At 38.0% G+C, this 21,945-nt stretch overlaps 1 protein-coding gene across 4 annotated transcripts in view; it reads right to left on the bottom strand.

The window, feature by feature from the left end:
• ADAMTSL3 (ADAMTS like 3) overlaps positions 1-21,945 on the bottom strand; it is a 578,319-nt gene that overhangs the window by 127,080 nt on the left and 429,294 nt on the right. The gene's annotated exons all lie outside the window — the stretch shown is intronic.

Here is a 21,945-nt window from a genome sequence, read left to right as displayed (position 1 = left end):
AGAGAGAGAGAGAGAGAGACGGGGGGGGGCAAATAGACATTTAGTTGAAACGTATAGGAAAAGCACCAAAATGCCTTTAATATAGGAACAGAATAAGGAAACGAGGAGAAATACACAGCCAGCTTCATTTAATGGACTTCCTCTCAATTTGTCTCGCCAGTGATTTGCTATATTTAACCACTGTACTGACATCACATTAGCAGCAGGGCTGCTTGGAAGGAGCATTTTCCAACAGAGAAAATGGCCATTTAATTACTGAAGCTCTGTTTTACAGCCCTTTAAAATAAATGTTTATGAAGCTTTACTTTAAGATTTAATAATAATAGACAATAACATAGGACTTTCCTTCTCTCTCCACCTCCTAACTTCCTCCAAACCGCAGCTTTTTCTACAAGCAGCCTTTCCAAGCCCTCTTTAATCTTAGCGCCCTCACTCTGAGATTATCTCATTTACTCTGTATATATCCTGTATGCACCTCGTTCATACGTTTTCTTCCTCATTAGAATGTGAGCTCCTTGAGAGTAGTGACTTGTTTATCTTTCTTTGTATTCCCCGGTGCTTATTTAGCACAATGCCTGACACATAATAGGCTCTTAATTAATGTTTGTTGACTGACATGTTCTCACAGAAAAAAGAGGATTTTAAAACCATTTTACTAAAATGTTCTAAAATTAAAATTTAAGTAATGGGGGGAGGTATCTTTTTTTTTTTTTTTTTGCCTTGCAGTAGACAAAGGTGTAAGGTCCCTGAATTTTTTTTGGTCCTTTAAAAACTAATCATACTCTGGCTGAATGAATTATTTGTCATTTTATCAAGATTTTCTCTCTTAAATGTTAGAGGCAATGAATTTTTAAAATAGACAAAACAGGTAGAATCAAGCTATTTTATAAGACACTACTATATGTCTAAGTCAGCCATCACAGCTGAAGATTCACAGTAACAGGACAATGGGAGTGTGTCTCAGAAAGGTCACCAACACTCCCTAAATTTTTTTTAGCATCAGAAATCGCCTTTTTCTCTAACCAAAGGAGGATCCCTGTACTGATGCCAAAGAAACAAACATCAATTTAAAAAATTATATGAAGTAGGGTTGGGGGGAAATGGGAGGAAGGAGAATTGGGGAAAGGGGTAAACTAAATCCTAGACCTTAAAAAAGCCAATGGTCTGGGGGCAGCTAAGTGGCACAATGGATACAGCACTAGCACTGGAATCGGGAGGAGCTGAGTTCAAATCCAACCTCAGGAGGCCTCACAGGAGGTAATACAGAGAAAAAGAGATGCCTGTGTTCTCTCAGCCTAACAGTGTAGTAAGCAGGAGTAGGTAGTGCCTATGGGGGAAGCATACTCACTACCTGTGTGACCCTGGGCAAGTCACTTAACCCTGATTGCCTCACCAAAACAAACAAACAAATAAATAAATAAAAAGCAAATGGTCAAAACAGTTTTTCTTTTCTTTCTTTCTTTATTTTTGGAAAATAATCACTGAAGAAATGGTAGAGAAAACACAGGTTTAGCTATTTGTAGACTAAGTTACTGTTGCTTTGGGCATCCTGCTAAAGATTAGAGGCAAGACACAAAGCACTGGTCTGGGAATAAAGGCACCTGAGTTCTAGTCTTGCCATTTATTAACTGTGGGAGTTCAGGCAAGTCATATCAACTTTCTGAACCTCAGTTTTTAGGATGACAAGATGCTAAGTCCCCTTTTATCTCTAAGTCTTTGTGATTCTGTGATTTTGATGCAACCTAGAAGAAACAAAGTTTATGTTGCTTTAAAGACTACTGCTAACCCAAGAAGCTAGTGATGTATGGAAGTGGTCACCATAAGATCCTTTCTAGGACTGGTCAATCTGCCAAATAGTCTCTTGCTTCTCACCTGCCATTGGGAAGAGACTCTTCCAGGAGGAAGAAATTCTTCATCCAAAGATTAGCCAACAATTGAGAGAGAGCAAGAGGTAAGCCTCTGGGCTGCATCCCCAAACAGTGATGAGAAAAAGCCATTATCAATATAGATACAGTGATACCACTATTAACAAAAAATGCATTTCAAAAAAGTACTGTTATCATATACTTCATTCCTAGAGAGGGAAATAATATTGGCCTGGTAGTTGTTGGTTTTTTTTTTTTTAAGGCAATTGGGGTTAAGTGACTTGCCCAGAGTCACACAGCTAGTAAGTGTTATGTGTCTGAGGTCAGATTTGAACTCCAGTCCTCCTGAATCCAGGGCCAGTGCTCTATCCACTGTACCACATAGCTGCCCCCAGGAAATAATACTGGAAGAAGAGGGGTACATTCTAGGACATGGATTCCCACCCCACAGAGCCTTAGCCAAGCACTCCTTTCTTTCTTTGATCAATTAATCAACCAGCAAGCATTTCTTAAGCATCCACTATTTCCCAGACATTGTAGTAGAACCTAGAGATATAGAGACAAAGAATGAAATATTTCTTACTTTCAAGGAGTTCATATCTTACTGGGAGACACAATAAATATATATATATATATATATATATATATATATATACACACACATATATACACACATATACACACACACACACACATATATATGTATATATGTATATATGAGAAAGTATATATAAAACAAATACATGGCAGTTAGCAAGGCAGAGCACTAGCAGTTGAGGAACAAGGAAAGGCTTCATGTAGAAGACAGTTCTTGAGTTGCATCTTAAAGGAAAAGTAGGATTTTATGAGTGGAATATGAGGAAACAATACATTCCAGGCATGGAGTCTGGGAGCAGCCAGTGCAAAGGCACTGAGATGGGTGATTGCACATTGTGTTTGGGGAACAGAGAGAAGACCAGTTTGACTAGAGTGAATCACAGAACATTAGAGGATAAAGGAACCTTATCAGAGAATTTAGAGTGTAGGAAAGGCTGTAATATACAATGAGGTTAAAAAGATAGTTGTGACCCGGTCTTAAAGAGCTTTAAAAGACAAAAATAGGAGTTTATAGTTTATCTTATAGACAATAGAAAACTACCGGACTTGATGGAATAGGGGAGTGACATGGTCAGAGCTAAGCTTAAGGAAAATAAAAATCTTCCCTGAAAGAGGTGACTATGGCTCCCTACTGCTCTCAGCCTATGTGAGGGAGTTCTCATCTCTCCTAGAATAATCCTGCTTAGAGACTCTCAGGGACAGGGTAATATCATAGGTAATACCTTCCACGAGCCCGTGTGGGTGGGGCTGGGCATGTCCCCATAGAGCAAGTCTTACCTGAGCTCAAGGTTCTTAACCTGTTCTGCATCACTGAGTCACTTTCTTTTAGTAGTTTGGAGAAGCCTATGGATGCTTTCTCAGAATAATGTCTATGTTTTAAAAATTCATACCTGAAGGAAATGCTAAATTTCAGTTGGAGATCAATGAAAATAAAGATGCAATTATTTTCCCCATGCAAATTTATAGATTTCCTGAAATCTACCCACAGACCACATTGGTATGTGTGTAGGAGTGTCTGAATCCTAGGTTAAGAATCCCTGGACTTGGATCTAAACTGCCCTCAAGAATCCTATACCCCATGCCACAGCACTGCTTTCCTTTTGTCAGCCAGAGTTACCAGTGGGTCAGAATTGAGGACTCCAGAACTTTTCTGGCCCCTTCTAAGCTCAGGCCAACTTGGTTCAGAGGAGACTTACTCCCAGATCACTTTCTGATAGAAGCATCACTATATTATTACTACTGGCCTACTGGTCACTCAATTCAACAAATGAGCTGGTGTTTGAGAAAAAGGCCTGAGTGGCAATGTCTTTTGACTCAGTTTGGAGTGTCAAGTTCTTCCTAGAATTTCTCTCCTTCTTTACTCTCGACAACAGATGTTGGCACAGAAAATGCAAATAACTTCACGGTGGTCTTTTTTAGTCTATTCATCATGGACCTTGCCAAACAAGATGATCAAGTGTCCTGTTAAATGATATTTCATGTTGCTTTTGGCAACAAATTTCTTTGTTTGCCTTGCCCAGAGGAGTCTGTGAGCCATCCTTCTATGTAGCGGTGACTTCTTTATGTCTTTCATTTCTAGCAAGAACATGAGTATAAATGTAGTTCTGTTTCTCCAGCAGTACATCAAATCCTTTCACATTGGACAAAGATCTCACATTCAGAATAGCCTCGCTTAAATAAATACTTGAAGGAAATCTGAAACATGAAGTGATTTTTAAAAAAAGACTGGGTCTCATCTCACCCAGGTTTGGTAGTACAAGGTCAACTCATGGGCCTGATATTGCTTGAATTGGCATGGGAGTTTTTTTTTTTAATAATAAATTTATTTATTTATTTTTAGTTTTCAACATTCACTTTCATAAGATTTTCAGTTCCAAATTTTCTTCCCATCTCTCCACTCCCACTACCTCAAGATAGCATGTAAACTGATATAGGCTCAACATACACATTCATATTCAATCTATTTTCACATTAGTCATATTGTAAAGAAGAATTAGATGGCATGGGAGTTTTTTTTCACCTGCTCCGTTTCTGACCTGGGACAGTTTGTCATTCCTTAGGCAGTCTGGTAGTCTTTTGCTCCCTGGAGCTCACCATATTGGTGTCAGACACTTGATCAGCTATAGGCCATACTGCAGCTCAGAATTCCCAAGCTCAAGAGAGCCACCAGTCTCAGTCTCCATGTTAGCTAGGACTACCAGTGTGTACCACAATACCAATCTAATTATGTGATTCTCAGCGCCCTGACCCTTTACTTCCATAGCCCTTTTGCTCTGAAAGTAAAAGGAGACAACACAGAACTACAGTGAGTTATAGTGGTGGAAGCAGTGTAAGAAGAGCAGACAGGGTACTAGCTTTGGATTCAAAAGACTTGGGTTTAAATCCTTTCTTTGCTTACTACCTGGCTGATCTTGGGCAAATTACTTACTATTGCGTATGCTTCAGTTTCCTCACCTGTAAAATAAGGGATTTGGAAGAGATGATCTCTAGGGTCCTTTCAAACTCTAAGTCTTGTGATTCTGAATGTTGCTTTTAATTTTTCTTAGTTTCATGGATTGCCATGGCCAAGAAATTTATTACCTAGTGGCCAATCTGCTGGCTACGACCCTCTCTATATTTAAGTAGGCTTGTCTTCAATAAGGATTCTCAGTCCATCATTAAACATATACTTGAGGTTTTCCAGCTTGGTAGAACCTTCTAGGAATTGTACTAAACCAATATATAGGCTTTGAGAATCCAGGATCACTTCCAGGGCCCAATAAAATATCAGAATATAAATTTTGTGGTGGACCTAATTAGTTATGTTAGGTTTAGGTTTTGGATGCTTGGAAAAATTAAACTTATATCCACATATCTTGACTTTTCACTCTTATATTAAAATGAAAGAAATAGAGGACAGCTGCCATCTCAGGTAATGTGATACAGTGAAAAAAATGCTGGACCTGGAGTTAGAATTCAAATACTAACTGGGTTAAATACCAGGTTCAAAGACTAACCCTGATACTTATTACCTATGTGACCTTGGGAAAGTCACTTAACTAGTTTCCTCATCTGTAAAATGAGGAGGTTGGCTCCTAAGGTTTCTTCCAGCTCTAATATATGATTTTATGATCTTGGACAGTTTTAGGAACTTGTTTACACTGCCATCTTTGGAATTATCTCAAGTGAAAAATCAACTGGGAGTACACTAGAGGGGGTTCGTGATTGTCAGTATTGGAAACTATTCCCAACCTCTGCAAGAGGTTCCAGACTTACAGTCTCTGGGCTGCAAAACTCCAGAGTGGGGCCAGAACTAGATTAAAATGTAATTGGGAAATATTTAGCAAAATAAATAAAAGTAAAATACAACATAAATAATGTTAATTTGCAGTTTTCTAAGTTCATTTGCAGCCACAGGGATTCATTCCTATTTGACTTTGATATCACCATCACAGGGAACCCTGAGAACCCAGTAGGGAGAAGTAGTTAAAAACTCTGGGGATCTGATCTGTCTATAAGAATGGAAATTGTAAGAGTGAACCTAGAGAGTGTGATATGCCAGGCACTGGGGACACAAACAAAATAAAACAATTGCTATCTTCAAGGAATTTATATTCTATTTGGGGGAAAGAACATGGACACATATATATAAAGTAGACACAAGGTAATTTTGGGGAGGAGCTGAGGCTCTAGCAGCTGGAGAGATAAAGATGAGTAAGAAGTATCACTTCATCTGAACTAGGAAAGAAGCAAATAATTCTAAGAGGCAGAGATAAGGAGGTAATACATTCCAGGCCCAGGGACAACCCTGGAAAAGGCAAGAAATGGGGAAGTGGAGCCAAGATGGCAGAATGAAAGCAGTGACTTGCTTCAGCTCTCCCCAAAAGCCCTCCAAATACCTGTAAAAAATGTCTCTAAACAAATTCTAGAGCAGCAAATTTCCAGCCCAAGACAACATGGATGGTTAATTGGAAAGGTCTATTGAGCCAGGCTGGGAGAGGAACACAGTTCAGCGTGGGTGCGGAGGCAAAGACCAGGCCTCAGCAAACCTGGACCAGGCCTCAGGAGACTGAATCACAGACAGCTGTGGCAGTTTCCAGACTTCTCAACCCACAAATGCCAAAGACAACTTAGAAGGTCAGTAGGAAAGGTCTCTGACTGCAGTGAGAGAGAAGCTTGGTCCCAGCCCCAGTCCCAGCATAGCCCTGGGATAGTGGCTGCTTCCAGAGCTTTCTGCCCACAGACTGAGGGGGAATCAAGTGGTTGATTAGAGGGAGATTAGAGGGATCTATTTGCTGGTGCTGAGGGAGGAATCTCTTGCTTTGTTGGTGCTTGGATCTGTGTTGCAGTTCTGGGTGGCGATCCTAGGGTGAAGAGGAGCACTGGCATGATGGAGCTTGTAGTGGCAGTAGAGAGGGAATCCTCCTCACAGTTGGCAGAAAAGAGTGCTTGTGGTTACTCATAGACCAGAGCACAGGCCAGGAAAGGAGTAAACACCACACCCTTGATTGTACTACCTTGGAAGAATGGAAAATTTACAGGTCCCTAGAAGTATCTCTGAAAACAGCTGTACAAAACCCCTGAAGCTTGGGACAGTACATTCTCCACACTGGAAGCAGACCCCTACCTTAACAAAGAGTTTAAAACTCAAGTAATTGGCTGGGATCATGAGCAAACTGCGCAAAAAAAAAATCAAGTCCATAGAATCTTTCTTTGGTGACAAAGAAGATCAAAACATACAACCAGAAGAAGACAACAAAGTCAAAGCTCTTACATCCAAAGCCTCCAAGAAAAATAGGAATTGATCTCAGGCCATGGATGAGCTCAAAAAGGATTTTGAAAAGCAAGTAAGAGAAGCAGAGGAAAAATTGGGAAAAGAAATGAGGTGATGCAAGAAAATAATGAAAAAGAGTCAACAGCTTGCTAAAGGCCAAAAAAGTACTGAAGAAAATAACACCTTGAAAAATAGACTAACCCAAATGGCAAAATGGGTCCAAAAAGCCAATGAGGAGAAGAATGCCTTAAAAAGCAGAATTGGCCAAATGGAAAAGGAGGTCCAAAAGTTCACTGAAGAAAACAATTCCTTAAAAATTAGAATGGAGCAATTGGAAGCTAATGACTTTATGAGAAATCAAGACATTGTAAAGCAAAACCAAAAGAATGAAAAAATAGAAGGCAATGTGAAATATCTCACTGGAAAAACAACTGACCTGGAAAATAGAACCAGGAGGGATAATTTAAAAATTATTAGACTATCTGAAAGCATGATCAAAAACAGAGCCTAGACGCCATCTTTCAAGAAATTATCAAGGAAAACTGTCCTGATGTTACAGAACCAGAGGGTAAAATAGAAATTGAAAGAATCCACCGATCACTTCCTGAAAGACATCCTCAAAGGAAAACTAGGAATATTGTAGCCAAATTCCAGAGATCCCAGGTCAAGGAGAAAATACTGCAAGAAGCCAGAAAGAAACAATTCAAGTATTATATAAACACAATCAAGATAACACAACATTCAGCAGCTTCTACATTAAGGGACCAGAGGGCTTGGAATATAATATTCTGGAGGTCAAAGGATTACAACCAAGAAATCACCTGCCCAGCAAAACTGAATATAATCCTTCAGGGGAAAAATGGACATTCAGTGAAAAAGAGTACTTTCAAGCATTCTTGATGAAAAGACCAGAGCTGAATAGAAAATTTGACTTTCAAATACAAGACTCAAGAGAAGCATGAAGAGGTAAACAGGAAAGAGAAATCATAAGGGACTTATTAAGGTTGAACTGTTTACATTCCTGCATGGAAAGATGATATTTGTAACTCATGAGACCTTTGGCAGTATTAGGGTAGTTGGAGGGAAAACAGCATATATGTATAGATAGATAGATAGATAGATAGATAGACGGATAGATGGATGGATGGATGGATAGATAGAGGGCACAGAGTGAGTTGAAGATGAAAGGGTCATATCTGGAGAATAAAATTAAGGGGTGAGAGAGGATTATACTACTAGAAGGAGAAAGGGAGAGGTAGAATGGGGTAAATTATCTCACATAAAACAAACAAGAAAAGGCTTTTACAGTGGAAAGGAAGTGGGGGGAGGTGAGAAGGAATGAGTGAATGTTATTCTCATCGGATTGGGCTTAAGGAGGGAATACCATACATATTCAATTGGGTATGGAAATCTATCTTACCCTACAGGAAAATAGGGGGGAAGGGGACAAGAAAGTGGGCCTGGGGGGGTGGAGAATGACAAACAGGAAGGTAGATTGGGGGAGAGGGTAATCAGAAGCAAAAACTTCTGAAGAGGGACACGGTCAAAAGAGAGAACAGAATAAACGGGGTGCAGGTTAGGATGAAGGGAAATACAGTTAGTTTTCCACAACACAACTACTATGGAAGTGTTTTGCATGACTACACATGTATAACCTATATTGAATTGCTAGCCTTCTCAATGAGGGTGGGTGGGAAGAGAGGAAGGGAGAAAATTTGGAACCCAAAGTTTCAAAAACAAATGTTAAAAATTGTTTTCACATGCAACTGCGAAATAAGATATATAGGCAATGGGGTATAGAAATCTATCCTACTCTATAGGAAAATAGAAGGGGAAGGGGATAAGAGAAGGTGGGGGGAGATAGAAGGGAGGGCAGATTAGGGGAAGGGGTATTCAGAATGCATACTGTCTTAGGGTGAGGGGAGGGACGAGATGGGGAGAAAATTTCGAACTCAAAATCTTGTGGAAGTGAATGTTGAAAATTAAAAATAAATATATAAAGAAATATAAAAAAATAAACTAAAATAAAAAAAGACCACTCTGTGATCAAAATTTAACAGTATAAGTAAAGTGTATCAAGGCAATTCAATTCAACAAACAATTATCAAACACAATATGCCATATACATACTATGGGGGGGAGACAGAGAAATCAATTTTCCATTAGAAAAAAATAAAATTTATTTTTACCTTTGTTGAAAAAAAAAGGCAAGAAAGAGAATTTTCCTCTATAAGTCCATATGCTTGAGAAATACTAATGAAATGCTTTTTTCTCTTTTTGTTTTTGTTTTTATTTTTACATGTATATTAAAAATATTTGCTTATTTAGTGAGATTCAGCTCACCAGGCATTCTATTGGCTAATGCCTAGGAAAATTCCAAGAGTACTGGCTCTCAAAAGATTTGTTAACAGAAGACTTGTTAATAACAGTATGACAAATGGGATTATATACAAAGCCCAAACAAAATACTAATTTTCCATGCACAAGAAAACTCAAGTCAGTATGGTATAGGGTAAAGAATAGTAGTAAGAGTGAGAAGACCTGGATTCAAATCCCAATTGTTAACTGTGCGACCCTGGATAAAGTCATTAAACCTCCTTTGGCCTATAAAATGGGGACATAATGCTTACACTAAAATTCGTATCTCCAACATTCACTGTGTGATTCTGAACTCAACCTCTATTAGCCAGAGTTTCTTAATTTAAAAATTGAAGAATTAATGTTACTGCCTAGGATGACTGAGAGAGGAAAAAAAAAACATTTTGCAAACCTTGAAGCATCATCATTATATTCAATTTCGGAGTATAAGTAAATGAATTCTTTTTTGTCAGTCTATTTAATTTGTGAAATAGTTCTCTGAATTTTTAGGGTTAAAAAAATCCCTAAAGCTACTATCCTAATAGTTTATACAGGCCAAAAAAAAGTGGCCTGTTTGGTTCAAGTGTGATAGCAGCATACCAGAAATTAGGCCCGTTGTTGTATAGAGCCAAATGAATTCTTTGGAGCATCCAAAAATAATTTAGGGTGCATTCTTCTGAAGCCTTTTATTCCTTGGTTTGGAAGAAAAGGCTGAAGTGTACCACAGATGTATTAATAAACTCAAAAATCATGAGCAGTTTTCTTTGACTTATAGCAGACCTATACTGCAATTAGGGCTTCCTGTTCAACATTGGTATCTGCTTTCAAATTCTAAATGGCAAAATGAAAAAAATTGCAAATGGCATTTAAAAGTTCCAACCTATGACTGTCAAGGCCAGTTATATAAATTGGTGGTTTACTAACATCACTGTCACCAAGTTACAATTGAATTGGATATCCCTTGCCTTTATAGTGGGATGGGGCAAGGATTCTTTTTAAGTAAGATTTCTATAAATCTTTAAAAATTGTATTTGAGAATATTATCTTGCTGTATTGCCCAATGTCTCTCAGAAAGGGACTCACGCAGAACTACATTCCTGATGAAATTTAGTTCCAGGAAAATGTTTGTCTCTGTAGACAAATTTTTTGCTCTCCTTTGTTGGAAAATAAAAATTTTGCAATACGATCTGTTTCCCTTTTTAGCCCATCAAAAAACTCAGTCAAATTCAGGGCTTAACTATAATAATCAAATTATATCTAGTATGCGATAGCCTCTACTCTTTCTGTGTCCTTCAGGTGGTCCCTCTCCTGTTTCTATCCTTAACTGTCTTAATTTAACAATATTTTTAACTAATTGTTGTTCAGTTTTTCAACCATGTCTGACTGTTCATGACCCCATTTGGGATTTTCTTGGCAAAGATACTGGAGGGTTTTGCAATTTCCTTCTCCAGCTCATTTTATAGATAAGGAAACAGGGTTAAGTGACTTGCCCAGGGTCATACAGCTAGTGTCTAAGGCTGGATTTGAATTCAGGAAGAGGGATCTTCTTGACTTCAAGTCCAGCACTCTATTCACTGTACCACTTGGTTGCCCTATTTTAACTAATAGGCTGCCTCAAATACTTTTGGTAGAAGGCAGAATAAAAATGTTAAGTAAATAATTATCACAGCCATACAAGAGACTTTTAATGGAAGTGGCTGTGGTACCATAAGTTTTCATATGCACTTGTGTAGGGAACTGCCAGGGTCTAGAGCGTCAACGATAACTTAGAATTTTAGAGAGTTCCTGAGGCACTGAGAGATTAAGGTCCACACCCACAGTCATACAGCTAGATTGTTAGAAGCAAACCTTGAACGGATTCTGTTCTAATCTTGTGTCCTTGTCTCCCAGTTCATTTGTAATGAGGTTCCTATTGCAGTCTCTCAGTTCCCATGGGTCTGAGTTCCTCCTTTGGACCCACACCCCCAGGAATAGGGTTTATTGCTCTTTACTTCAGTTCTTCAGTGGCTCCTGACCCCCAGTCTCCCTGCGATTGAGAACCTGACGCCTGTTGCTAGATTATCTCAACTGACTTGTTTGCTTGCGCCTCCACTGACTACCTGCCACACGGCTACTCGGACTGACATTCTAATCTTGAAATTGATTTGAACGTTTTGCATTCTGCCTGTTCCCTCTCCAATCTCCCTGTTTCATATCTACTTTCAAATTAACATCCTTACATGCCTTGATAACTGAATGCCTTGCTCCCTTATTCAGGCCCCCAGCCCTTTCAACAATGTAGATCTGCTTGAACTCAAAGTCCCAGCCTTCTGTGGTCTGGTCCATCCTGGGGCTGCTCAAGCACCAACTTGGACAAAAATGACCCTGGCAACCTACAGTTTTACACCTTCCCTGACTCTCTGCAGGATGCAGCAAACTCTCCAGTGCCTTCCTTCCAGTTAAAACATGCTTTGAACAAACGACTTTCCTGGGAACATCAGTCATGATTCCCTTCTAAGTTTTATCCATTCCATACTGTTTCCTCAGTTCTACTCAGTAGGCTAGGTGCTGAGAAGCTTGCTCCTGCTAGCCATCCAGGCCTCTTCCATTTCAGTTCCAAGACCTTGCTCTGAGTTTAATCTGTTTCTTGTCCCCCTAAGTCTTTCTTTGCTCCTATCCTGCAGAGGGTAGGCTTTTATCCTCCCCTTTCCTTCTACCTCTTCCTTGGTGGTCAGAATTCCTTCCACACTGTAAATTTATTATTTCTGGCCCTGGTACAATTCTCCCTTCCCTCCAATCCCCGGATTTTCTATATGTAAACTGTCAATAGGAACATCTGCTTCTCTGTATCTCCTCTCTTATTTCAACAGGCTGACAAAACGAAGAAGCTGATTCAGAAGCTGGAAGATTTAACCTGATGACCACATAGTGACAACAGGATACTTTTTATTCTTGTTATAGCTTAAATTTGTGCTTTCAGCTTCCTCAGGAGACCAAGACCACTGCCCCCTACCCCTTTACGGATTTTCCTCTGATGAAGTCAGATAAAGCATCACAGAATGTTAGAGTATAAGGTGACCTTAATGATCACAGTATCTCAGGACTGGAAGCAACCCCAGAGTTATTGAGTCCATCTTGCTGAGTTTTAAATTTAAAATTCACTTAAAGAGAAATTTCCTATATAATATTTATAACAACAATAATATTAATAATAGTTAACATTTATATAACACCTACTATGTGCCAGGCACTATGCAGAGGTTAAGTGACTTGCCCAGGGTCACATTACTGTTCAGTTTCTGAGGCCAGATTTGAACTAGGTCTTCCTGATTCCACCCAGTGCTCTAACCATTGGGAAACCTAGCTACCCTTTAACAAGTGATTATGTGGTCTGGCCTGGAAGTTACTAGGTAACTCACCATCTCCAGAGGTATGCCATCTGATTTCCAAAGAGCTGTTAGAAAATTTTTGCTTAGATGGAGCCTAAATGTGGATTTCTAAAGCTTCCACTCATCACTCCTGATTCTGCTCTCAGAGTCTCTGCAGGACACAAGACTAATCCTTCTACCCAACAACCCTTCACATGCTTGAAGTCCCCTCTGTCCCTGGAACCTCACATCCTGTCTTCTCTTGGCTATACCTCCTCAACTCTCTATTTCCTCATAATATGTTTCCTCAAGGCTTTTCACCATTTTGTGCTTTCCCAGTTCCATGCTTTGGCTCCATATTACTTCCTCTGAATGTACTCCAGTTTATCAATGCCTAAAATAAGGAGCCCACAACTGAATAGAATGCTTCAGGCATGGCATGGTATAACTAGGGCAGAATATACAGGGATGATAACTTTTCCTATACTGAATCCCACGCCTTTCTTAATACAACTGAAGTCAATAATGACTTCACATTGACTCACATTGATTTTAGAATCTGCTAAAAGCCCAGATTTCTTTCACAAAGGTTGTTGGCTATATGTAGTCCACCCTTTTAGTTTTATGGATGATGAAAATGAGATACTGAGAGATAAAGTGCTGTACCCGGGATTCCCAGGCTAGTTAGGAAAAGAGCCCATACCACAATCCAAGTCTCCACACCAGAACTTTTATACTATACTTTGTTGCCTATGTCATTGGCTATTTATTACAAATGGCAGTAGACAAAGCAATGAGTGCTTTGGTGGTAGAAATAAAATAATAAGATGATAAAAGACTATATTGATGGGCCCTAGCTATATTTAGAAACAAGGATAAGAAGGGCAAGGAGAGGTGTCCATACTAACAGGAGTGGCTATGAAGAGAAAAATCAGGAGCTGGGTTAAAAAAAAAAAGTAAAGCACAGGAGAAAAAACAAGGTTGAATTAGTGAAGGCCTCTGAAATGCTACTCTTCCAATAATAATAATGGTAATAATAGTTCATATTAATATGGCACTTGCCCCAGAACAACCTTATGTGGTGCATAGCATTATTATTACTACTGTGACCCTTTTAAATATAAGGAATATAAGTTTGGCATGAGTATATAAGGTATGATCAATGTACATAATAATTTCATGGGCTGTATCCCGGGGATATACTTCTCATCAATCAATATGCCCCTAACATTATCTAGTAGGATAAACTACAAAGAGTACAGCTTTTGAGAGGAAGGTGTACACTGTGTGACATCTACTGTTTCAGTTTGAGACATACAAGAAAATATTTCCTTGATCTCTCCCACTCAACTCCATAGTGCAAGTTACTACAGCCTTGACTTTGCCTTCCACATCTGGGAAGAAGTGGCAAACTACAGAATCTATCCAGGTGAGAAAGTCACATTCTAATTCCAAGGCTTGACTTGTGCAATGAACATCAACTATTAGGAATAGGGGACTAGGATGAGATGGTGACAGATTTCCTTTTCAATCCTCAAATGTAAACACCATCTGAGCAATTCCTGTGTTCCAGAGGTTGCCAGGAAAAGGAGGTGGCTTTCTGCTAGCCATCTGTTTATTCTGCAGGTAATAAACGTATAAAAAGAAATGTTACTAAATTTTTTGGAGGGCTCATAATGTAAACTCCAGTTACCATTCGAACCACATGATGATAAAGTTCTAAAAAAAGAAGTCATCAACACAAATGTCAACGGAGATAGTGAACTAGACAGTGAAATTGATAACTATGGTTATTAATCAAAATCTCATCACAGTTCAAGTTTAACACAGACACCAACAACCAAACTTGGTTCCAAAGGAAACATATACTTCCATGAAGCTCATCCTGGTGTGTAAAACTCAAAACTATATGTGTGCATTGTGGCTTACAGAGGTTTTGTTTTTTTTTTTTTTAGCATTCTCAGAATTCCTAGTTTTACAAGGATAGCAGGATTTAGAGCTAAATGACACCTTAGAAATTATTTAGTCACAGAATCACAGTGTTGGAAAGGAGGGACATCAGAACTCATGAAGCCCAAGCCATACCTACACAGGAAACTCCTCTATAATATCTCCAACAAGTGGTGGTTTTGCCAGCTTTTGAAAACCTCATTTATAAATGGGGAAATTGGCACTCAGAGAGGGCAAGATCTCTGTGATTTAGTAGATAAGTTCCAGGGAATTGCTAGAGACACACAGAGGTTAACTTACTTGCCTAAGATGATATAGCTGATATGTGTCAGAGATAGGATCTGAATTCAAGTCTTCCTGATTCTAAGCCCGATATTCTTTTGATCATGTAATTCTGTCTTATACAAATACACAAGTATTAATTATACCTTTTAAAACTGTTATTTTTATTAAAGTTTTATTTTTTTTAATTAACAGAAATCTATTCCCCCCCACCTCTCCCCATTAAAATAAACAACAAATTCCTTATAACATGTAATACACGGTAAAGTAAAACAAATTTCCTCATTAGCCCCCCACCCCACATACATTCATGTGTGCATATAAGTACATACATATGTAAGTATCTATATCTATATCTATATCTATATCTATATATATATGTATATACACCATTCTTCATTCTGAACCCATAATTTTCATGTCAGGAAGTACACAGCATACATCATCATCAGAACTGTAGAACAAGGAATAGTTATTGTGCTGATCACATTTCTTATAGTTTTCAAAGTTGCTTGTCTTTGCAGTGTTATTATTATGAAAATAGTTTTTCCTAGTTCTTTTCATTTAATTCTTTCTCAGCTTGTTACACCTTCAAAATTGTTCCTTTTTATAATATTAGTATTATAGCATTACCTGTGCTTCTGGCTCTGCTTACTTTATTCTGCCTTGGTTCAAACAAGTCTTTGTGTGTCTCTGAAATCATCCATTTACCTGTCTGTTACAGAGTAACACAATTTGGCCATTTCCCTCACTGATAGGCATCTCCTTAGTTTCCATTTTTTTGGCACCACAAAAAAAGCTACTCTGAGTATTTTTCTACATATAGGACTTCATACTCTTACTTTGATCTCTATTGAGTATATGTCTAGCAGTGGTATAACTGGGTCAAAGGGCATTTACTGGCTAGTAACTTTTTGTGATTCCAAATTGCTTTTCAGAATGGTTATACCCATTGTCAGATTTACCAACAGTGCATCAATGTGCCTGTTTCCCCACAGTCCCTTTCAGAACTTTTTTCCTTTGTTTGGCATCTTTGTCAAAATTATGTGCATGAGGCAGAAACTCAGAATTGCTTTATTTTGCATTTGAAGCATTTTTTCATATGGCAATATGAAAACAGGTTTCTTCCCTTGAGAAGTGCCTAAGTCCATTTACTAATTAGAAAAGGGCTCTAATTCTTACACATTTGAATCAATTCCTTGGAAATGAGATATTTATCAGAGAAACTTACTGCAAAGATTGTTTTCCCATTTAATTATTTCCCTTTTAATATTAGCTATTGCAAATTTTTTTAAATTTTAAATTTTTAAATTTTATGATTCTATCTCATGTACCTCATGTGATGTCTATCCTATGTCATATATTCTAGAGTGGTCGAACCCACAAAAAGACAGAATGAAACAATTTTCCAGCACAAGACAACTTAGAAGGTTGGCAGGAAACGTCTGATGCACCAGAGTAAGAGAGGAGTACAGTCCAACCCAGGCCACACCAGCACAGATCAGACTCCAGCAAACCAGTCTCGGGCTGCTGAATCAGTGGCAGTAGTGACAGTTTCTAGACCTGTCTGCCCCCAAATGGTAAGGGGATCAGACAATGGGTCAGAAGGAGATTTACAGGGGTCCGTTTGCTGGCACCAGGGGCAGGACTCTATTACATTGCCTAAACTTGGATCTGGGTAATATTCCTGGGTCTTAGTTCCAGTGCGAGGAAGAACACAGTAGAGATTACAGCCACAGGGGAGCAGGGACCCTGGTCATAGTTCTAGAGTTGGCAAGAGTGCCTGCAGTTGTTCACAAACCAGTGCACAGTATAGGAGAGTAGTAAACACACCTCTTCCTAGATCATACCAATTTAGAAGAGCCAAAAACTTACAGATCCCCAGAATTACCTCTGAAAATGGCTGCACAAAAAAACCTGAAGCTTGAGACAGTGCCCCCTCTACTTGGGAAGCACAGCCCCACTTTAGCATAGAGTAAAAATTTAAGAAATAGGCTAGAAAATTAGCAAAAAGAAAAAAAATTCTTTCATAGAAAGTTACTATGGTGACAAGGAAGATCAAAACACACTCAGAAGAAGACAACAGAGTCAAAATTCCTGCATCCAAAGCCACAAAGAAAAATATGAAATGGTCTCAGGCCATGGAAGAGCTCAAAAAGTATTTTAAAAATCAAGTAAGAGAGGTAAAGGAAAAAACTGGGAAGAGAAATGAGTGACACAAGAAAATCATGAAAAAAGAATCAACAGCTTGGTAAAGGAGGCACAAAAAATACTGAAGAAAATAATACCTTTAAAAAACAGAATAAGGGGAAGCTAGGTGGCACAGTGGATAGAGCACCAGCCCTGAAGTCAGGAAGACCTCAGTTCAAATCCAGCCTCAGACCAAACACTTGACACTCACTAGGTGTGTGACCCTGGGCAAGTCACTTAACCCCAACTGCAAAAAAAAAAAAAAATGAAAAAAAAAACCAGAATAAGCCAAATGGCAAAAGAGACACAAAAATCTAATGAAGAGAAGAATGCCTTGAAAAGGAGAATTGGTCAAATAGATAAATATATACAAAAATTCACTGAAGAGAAGAACTCCTTAAAAGGAGAATTAGCCAAAAGGAAAAGGAGGTACAAAAGCTCATTGAAGAAAATAAGTCCTTAAAAGTTATAATTGGGCAAGTGGAAGTTAATGACTTTATGAGACATCAAGAAACAACCAAACAAAATCAAAAGCATAAAAAATAGAAGAAAATGTGAAATATGTCACTGGAAAGACAACTGACCTGGAAAATAGATCCAGGAGAGATAATTTAAGAATTATCAGACTACCTGAAAGTCATGATAAAAAAAAAAAGAGCCTAGATATTTTTCAAGAAATTATCAAGGAAAACTGCCTGATATTCTAGAACCAGATGGTAAAATAGAAATTGAAAGAATCCACCAAACACCTCCTGAAAAAGATCCCAAAATGAAAACTCCCAAGAATATTATAGCCAAATTCCAGACCTCCCAGATCAAGAAGAAAATACTGCAAGCAGCCAAAGAGAAACAATTCAAATATCATGGAGCCACAATCAGGATAATACAAAGATGTAGTACCTTTTACATTAAAGATCAGAGCGCTTGGAATATGATATTCTGGAGGGCAAAAAGAGCAACCCAGAATCACCTATCCAGCAAAACTGAGTATAATCCTTTGCGGGGGGTGAGGGGGGGAGAATGGAGATTCAAGGAAATAGAGGACTTTCAAGCATTCCTGATGAAAAGACTAGAGCTGAATAGAAAATTTGACTTTTAAATACAAAATGCAAAAGAAGCATAAAAAGGTAAACAGGAAAGAGAAATCATAAGGAATTCAGTAAGGTTAAGCTGTTTATATTCCTACAGGGGAAAATTATAACTCCTAAAATCTTTCTCATTAATAGGACAGTTAGAAGGAGTATGTAGAAAGCAGAGGTGGGAGTTGAAGGGATGAGAAAGAAGAATGCACTAGGAGAAGGGGAAAAGGAAAGGTAGAATGGCATAAATTATCTGACATAAAAGAAGCCTGAAAGAGATTTTACAATGGAGGAGGAAATGGGGGAAGTGGGGAGGGGAGCACATGAACTTTACTCTCACTGGAACTGGCTGAGAGGTAATAATATATACACTCAGTTGGGTGTAGAAATCTATCTTACCATATAGGAAAATAGAAAAGAAGGAGATATGAGAAGTAGGGGAGCTGATTAAAGGCAGGGCAGTTTGGTGAAGGTAAAAGTGAGACGCAAAACACTGCTGAGAATGGACAGGGTAAACAGAGAAAGAGAGAGTAGGATAAACAGGGGGGAAATAGGATGGAGTGAAATACATTATACAGTAATCATTACTGCGAAAAAAATTTTTACAGTGAGTTTCTTTGATAAAGACTTCATTTCTCACACACATAGAAAATGAGTCAAATTTATAGAAATAAGAGCCATTCCTCAATCAACAAATGGTCAAAAGATATGAACAAGCAGTTTTCATACAAAGTAATCAAAACTATCTATAGTCATGAAAAAATGCTCTAAATCACTATTGATGAGAGAAATGCAAATTAAAACAACTCTGAGCTACTACCTCATATCTGTCAGATCGGATAATATAACAGAAAAAATGACAAATGTTGGAGGGGATGTGGGAAAATTAAAACACTAATGCACTGTTGGTGAAGCTGTATACTAATTCAACCATTCTGGAGAGCAATTTGGAACTATGCCCAATAGGCTATAAAAGCATGCATACCCTTTGACCAAGCAATACCACTACTTTTTTATCCCAAAGAGATAAAAAAAAAACAAAAAGGAAAAGGACATATGTGTACAAAAATATTTATAGTAGTTCTTTTAGTGGTGGCAAAGAATTGGAAATTGAGGGGATGTCCATCAATTGGGGAATGGATTGTTGTATATGATTGTGATGGAATACTATTGTGCTTAAAGAAATGATGGGCAAGGGGCAGCTAGATGGCACAGTAGAAAGAGCACTGGCCCTGGATTCAGGAGGATCTGAGCTCAAATCCGGCCACAGACACATAACACTTACTAGCTGTGTGACCCTGGGCAAGTCACTTAACCCCACTGCCTAGCCAAAAAACCCAAAAAAAACCAAACAAAAAAAAAACCAAACAAAAAAAGAAATGATGGGCAGGATTCTCTCAGAAAAACCTGGAAAGACTTACATGAACTGATGCAAAGTGAAATGAGCAGAACCAGGAGAACACTGTACACAGTAACAACAATATTCTATGATGATCTACTATGAATAACTTAGATATTCTCAGCAATACAATGATCCAAGACAATTCTATAGGACTTAGGATGAAAGGTGCTGTCCATCTCCAGAGAAAGAACTGGTAGAGCCTAAATGCATATCAAAGATACTTTTGCTTTACTTTCTTTATTTTTCTTGTTTTTTTTATTTTTTGGTTTGTGTTTTCTTTCACAGAATGACTTACATGGAAATGTGTTTCTCATGACTACACATGTATAACCTATGTCAAACTGCTTGCCTTCTCAATGGAGAGAGAAAGTAGTAAGGGAGAGAATTTGAAACTCAAAATTTGAAAAAAAAATGTTACAGTTGTTTTTACATGTAATTTGGAAAAGGTAAAATATTAAATAAGAAAAAAAAGGCACCCCATCTGTCCAGTCTCTCAGATTGTCATACTTAATTCCTCACTCTCTGGATATATGTCCAATCCATTGACAAATTACTATTATTATACAACTGATAAATGTGAAGGGTTTTTGTTATTTTTCAAATGTGGCTAAAAACAACACTAGTAGAGATCAGACAGCATTAAAAATGAAGGAGTACTCTATAACCAATCAATAGAGGAATTCAGAAAGCAGTTCTTTTATGTTATAAAGTGTTTTTTTCCATACATTTTTCATTAGCAGTTGCAGACTATTTTTATAAGTGAGAAATTGGTAAAGAAATATTAATTAATTCAACAACCATTTATTCATTGCCTTCTATGTTAATCACTAGGGGTAGAAATGACATGGCCCCCGTCTTCAACAAATTTATATTTTAATAGAGATGTATGACACACACACAGACAGTTATAATAAACAATGTCATCTGCTTAGTGTTAGTGAACTTAATCACATTAGGCAGCTCATAAGCTTCCCTTCCTACTAGCCTTTGCTCATGTGTTTCCTTCTCAGAATTTCTCTCCTTCCCACTCAGTTCATTTTTTAAATGCTTACTGTATGAAAAGCATTCTCCAAGGTGTTGAGGAAATAGGCAGAGGATAGGTAAGACTTTTTCCTGACCTTAAATGGGGTATGCTTACTGAAATTCTACCTATTTCTCAAGGTTATCAAAGTCAAGTGCTTCCTCCTCCATGAAGCATCCCTTGATCCTCTCAGCAGACCCGACTTTACTTTCCTTTGACCTCCTGTAGCACTCACGTGGCATTTATCACATTCTATCTCATTAAGTTATTTGTATACATACTTTATCGCCTGTTCCTTGAGGTCAGAGTCTGAATCTTATTCATCTTTTATTTTCCCACAACATATAGCATGAATACTTACTTCCTCAATAAATATGTGAATGAATGAGTGTGTGAAAAAATGGGATATCCATTGTAAGACAGTCAACAACTTTCAGTGACTTTCATTTCAAATTATAATGTAAATATTCCCAGTAACAATAACATTAAACTATTATTACTCTTATAAAGTGTAATATGCTCATCTAGAAAGAAAACAGAAGATTACAGAAAAATGCTAGTCCAACTCTTTCATTATATAGCTAAGGAGAAATTATGGCCTATAGAAACTACATGATTTATCCAGTCATACTAATGGCTAGGGACAGAGCTGGAACTTGATACCTATCTCCTAGGAATTTGGACTATGTAACTTCAGCATGTTTTTATTTGCTCTTCTCACTATATCCTTTCCTACTTCCAAAAAAGGCAGCAGCACGTAGGAATAGGAGGCAAGCAATGAAAAGAACATTGGTGTGGGAAGAAGACTTTTTGCCATAGTTTCTCCAGTTGCTGGCTCACTGAATACCATTCAGAGCACAGCGATACAAGATATTTTATTATTTCCTTAAAGCATTAGAATCCACAGAATACTTGGATCCTTTAGTCCTCTGATCAATTCCAAAGTCCCAAATGGCTTTACAGGAATGGAAAATTGACCCTGAAACAGAGTTTAAGTCCAAGGATGAAAACACAAAAAAACAGAAATTGATGTTGCTCCTTTTTCTTAAAATTAAATGCACTTTCCAGGCCCAATTTATTTGGTTTCTTCTCTAAAGAAAA

Source organism: Vombatus ursinus, unplaced genomic scaffold, assembly GCF_900497805.2.
Source record: "Vombatus ursinus unplaced genomic scaffold, bare-nosed wombat genome assembly UNPS02009205.1, whole genome shotgun sequence".
Taxonomy (NCBI): domain Eukaryota; kingdom Metazoa; phylum Chordata; class Mammalia; order Diprotodontia; family Vombatidae; genus Vombatus; species Vombatus ursinus.
The sequence above is the reverse complement of the archived record's forward strand: the minus strand, read 5'-3'. Positions and strand labels throughout refer to the sequence as shown.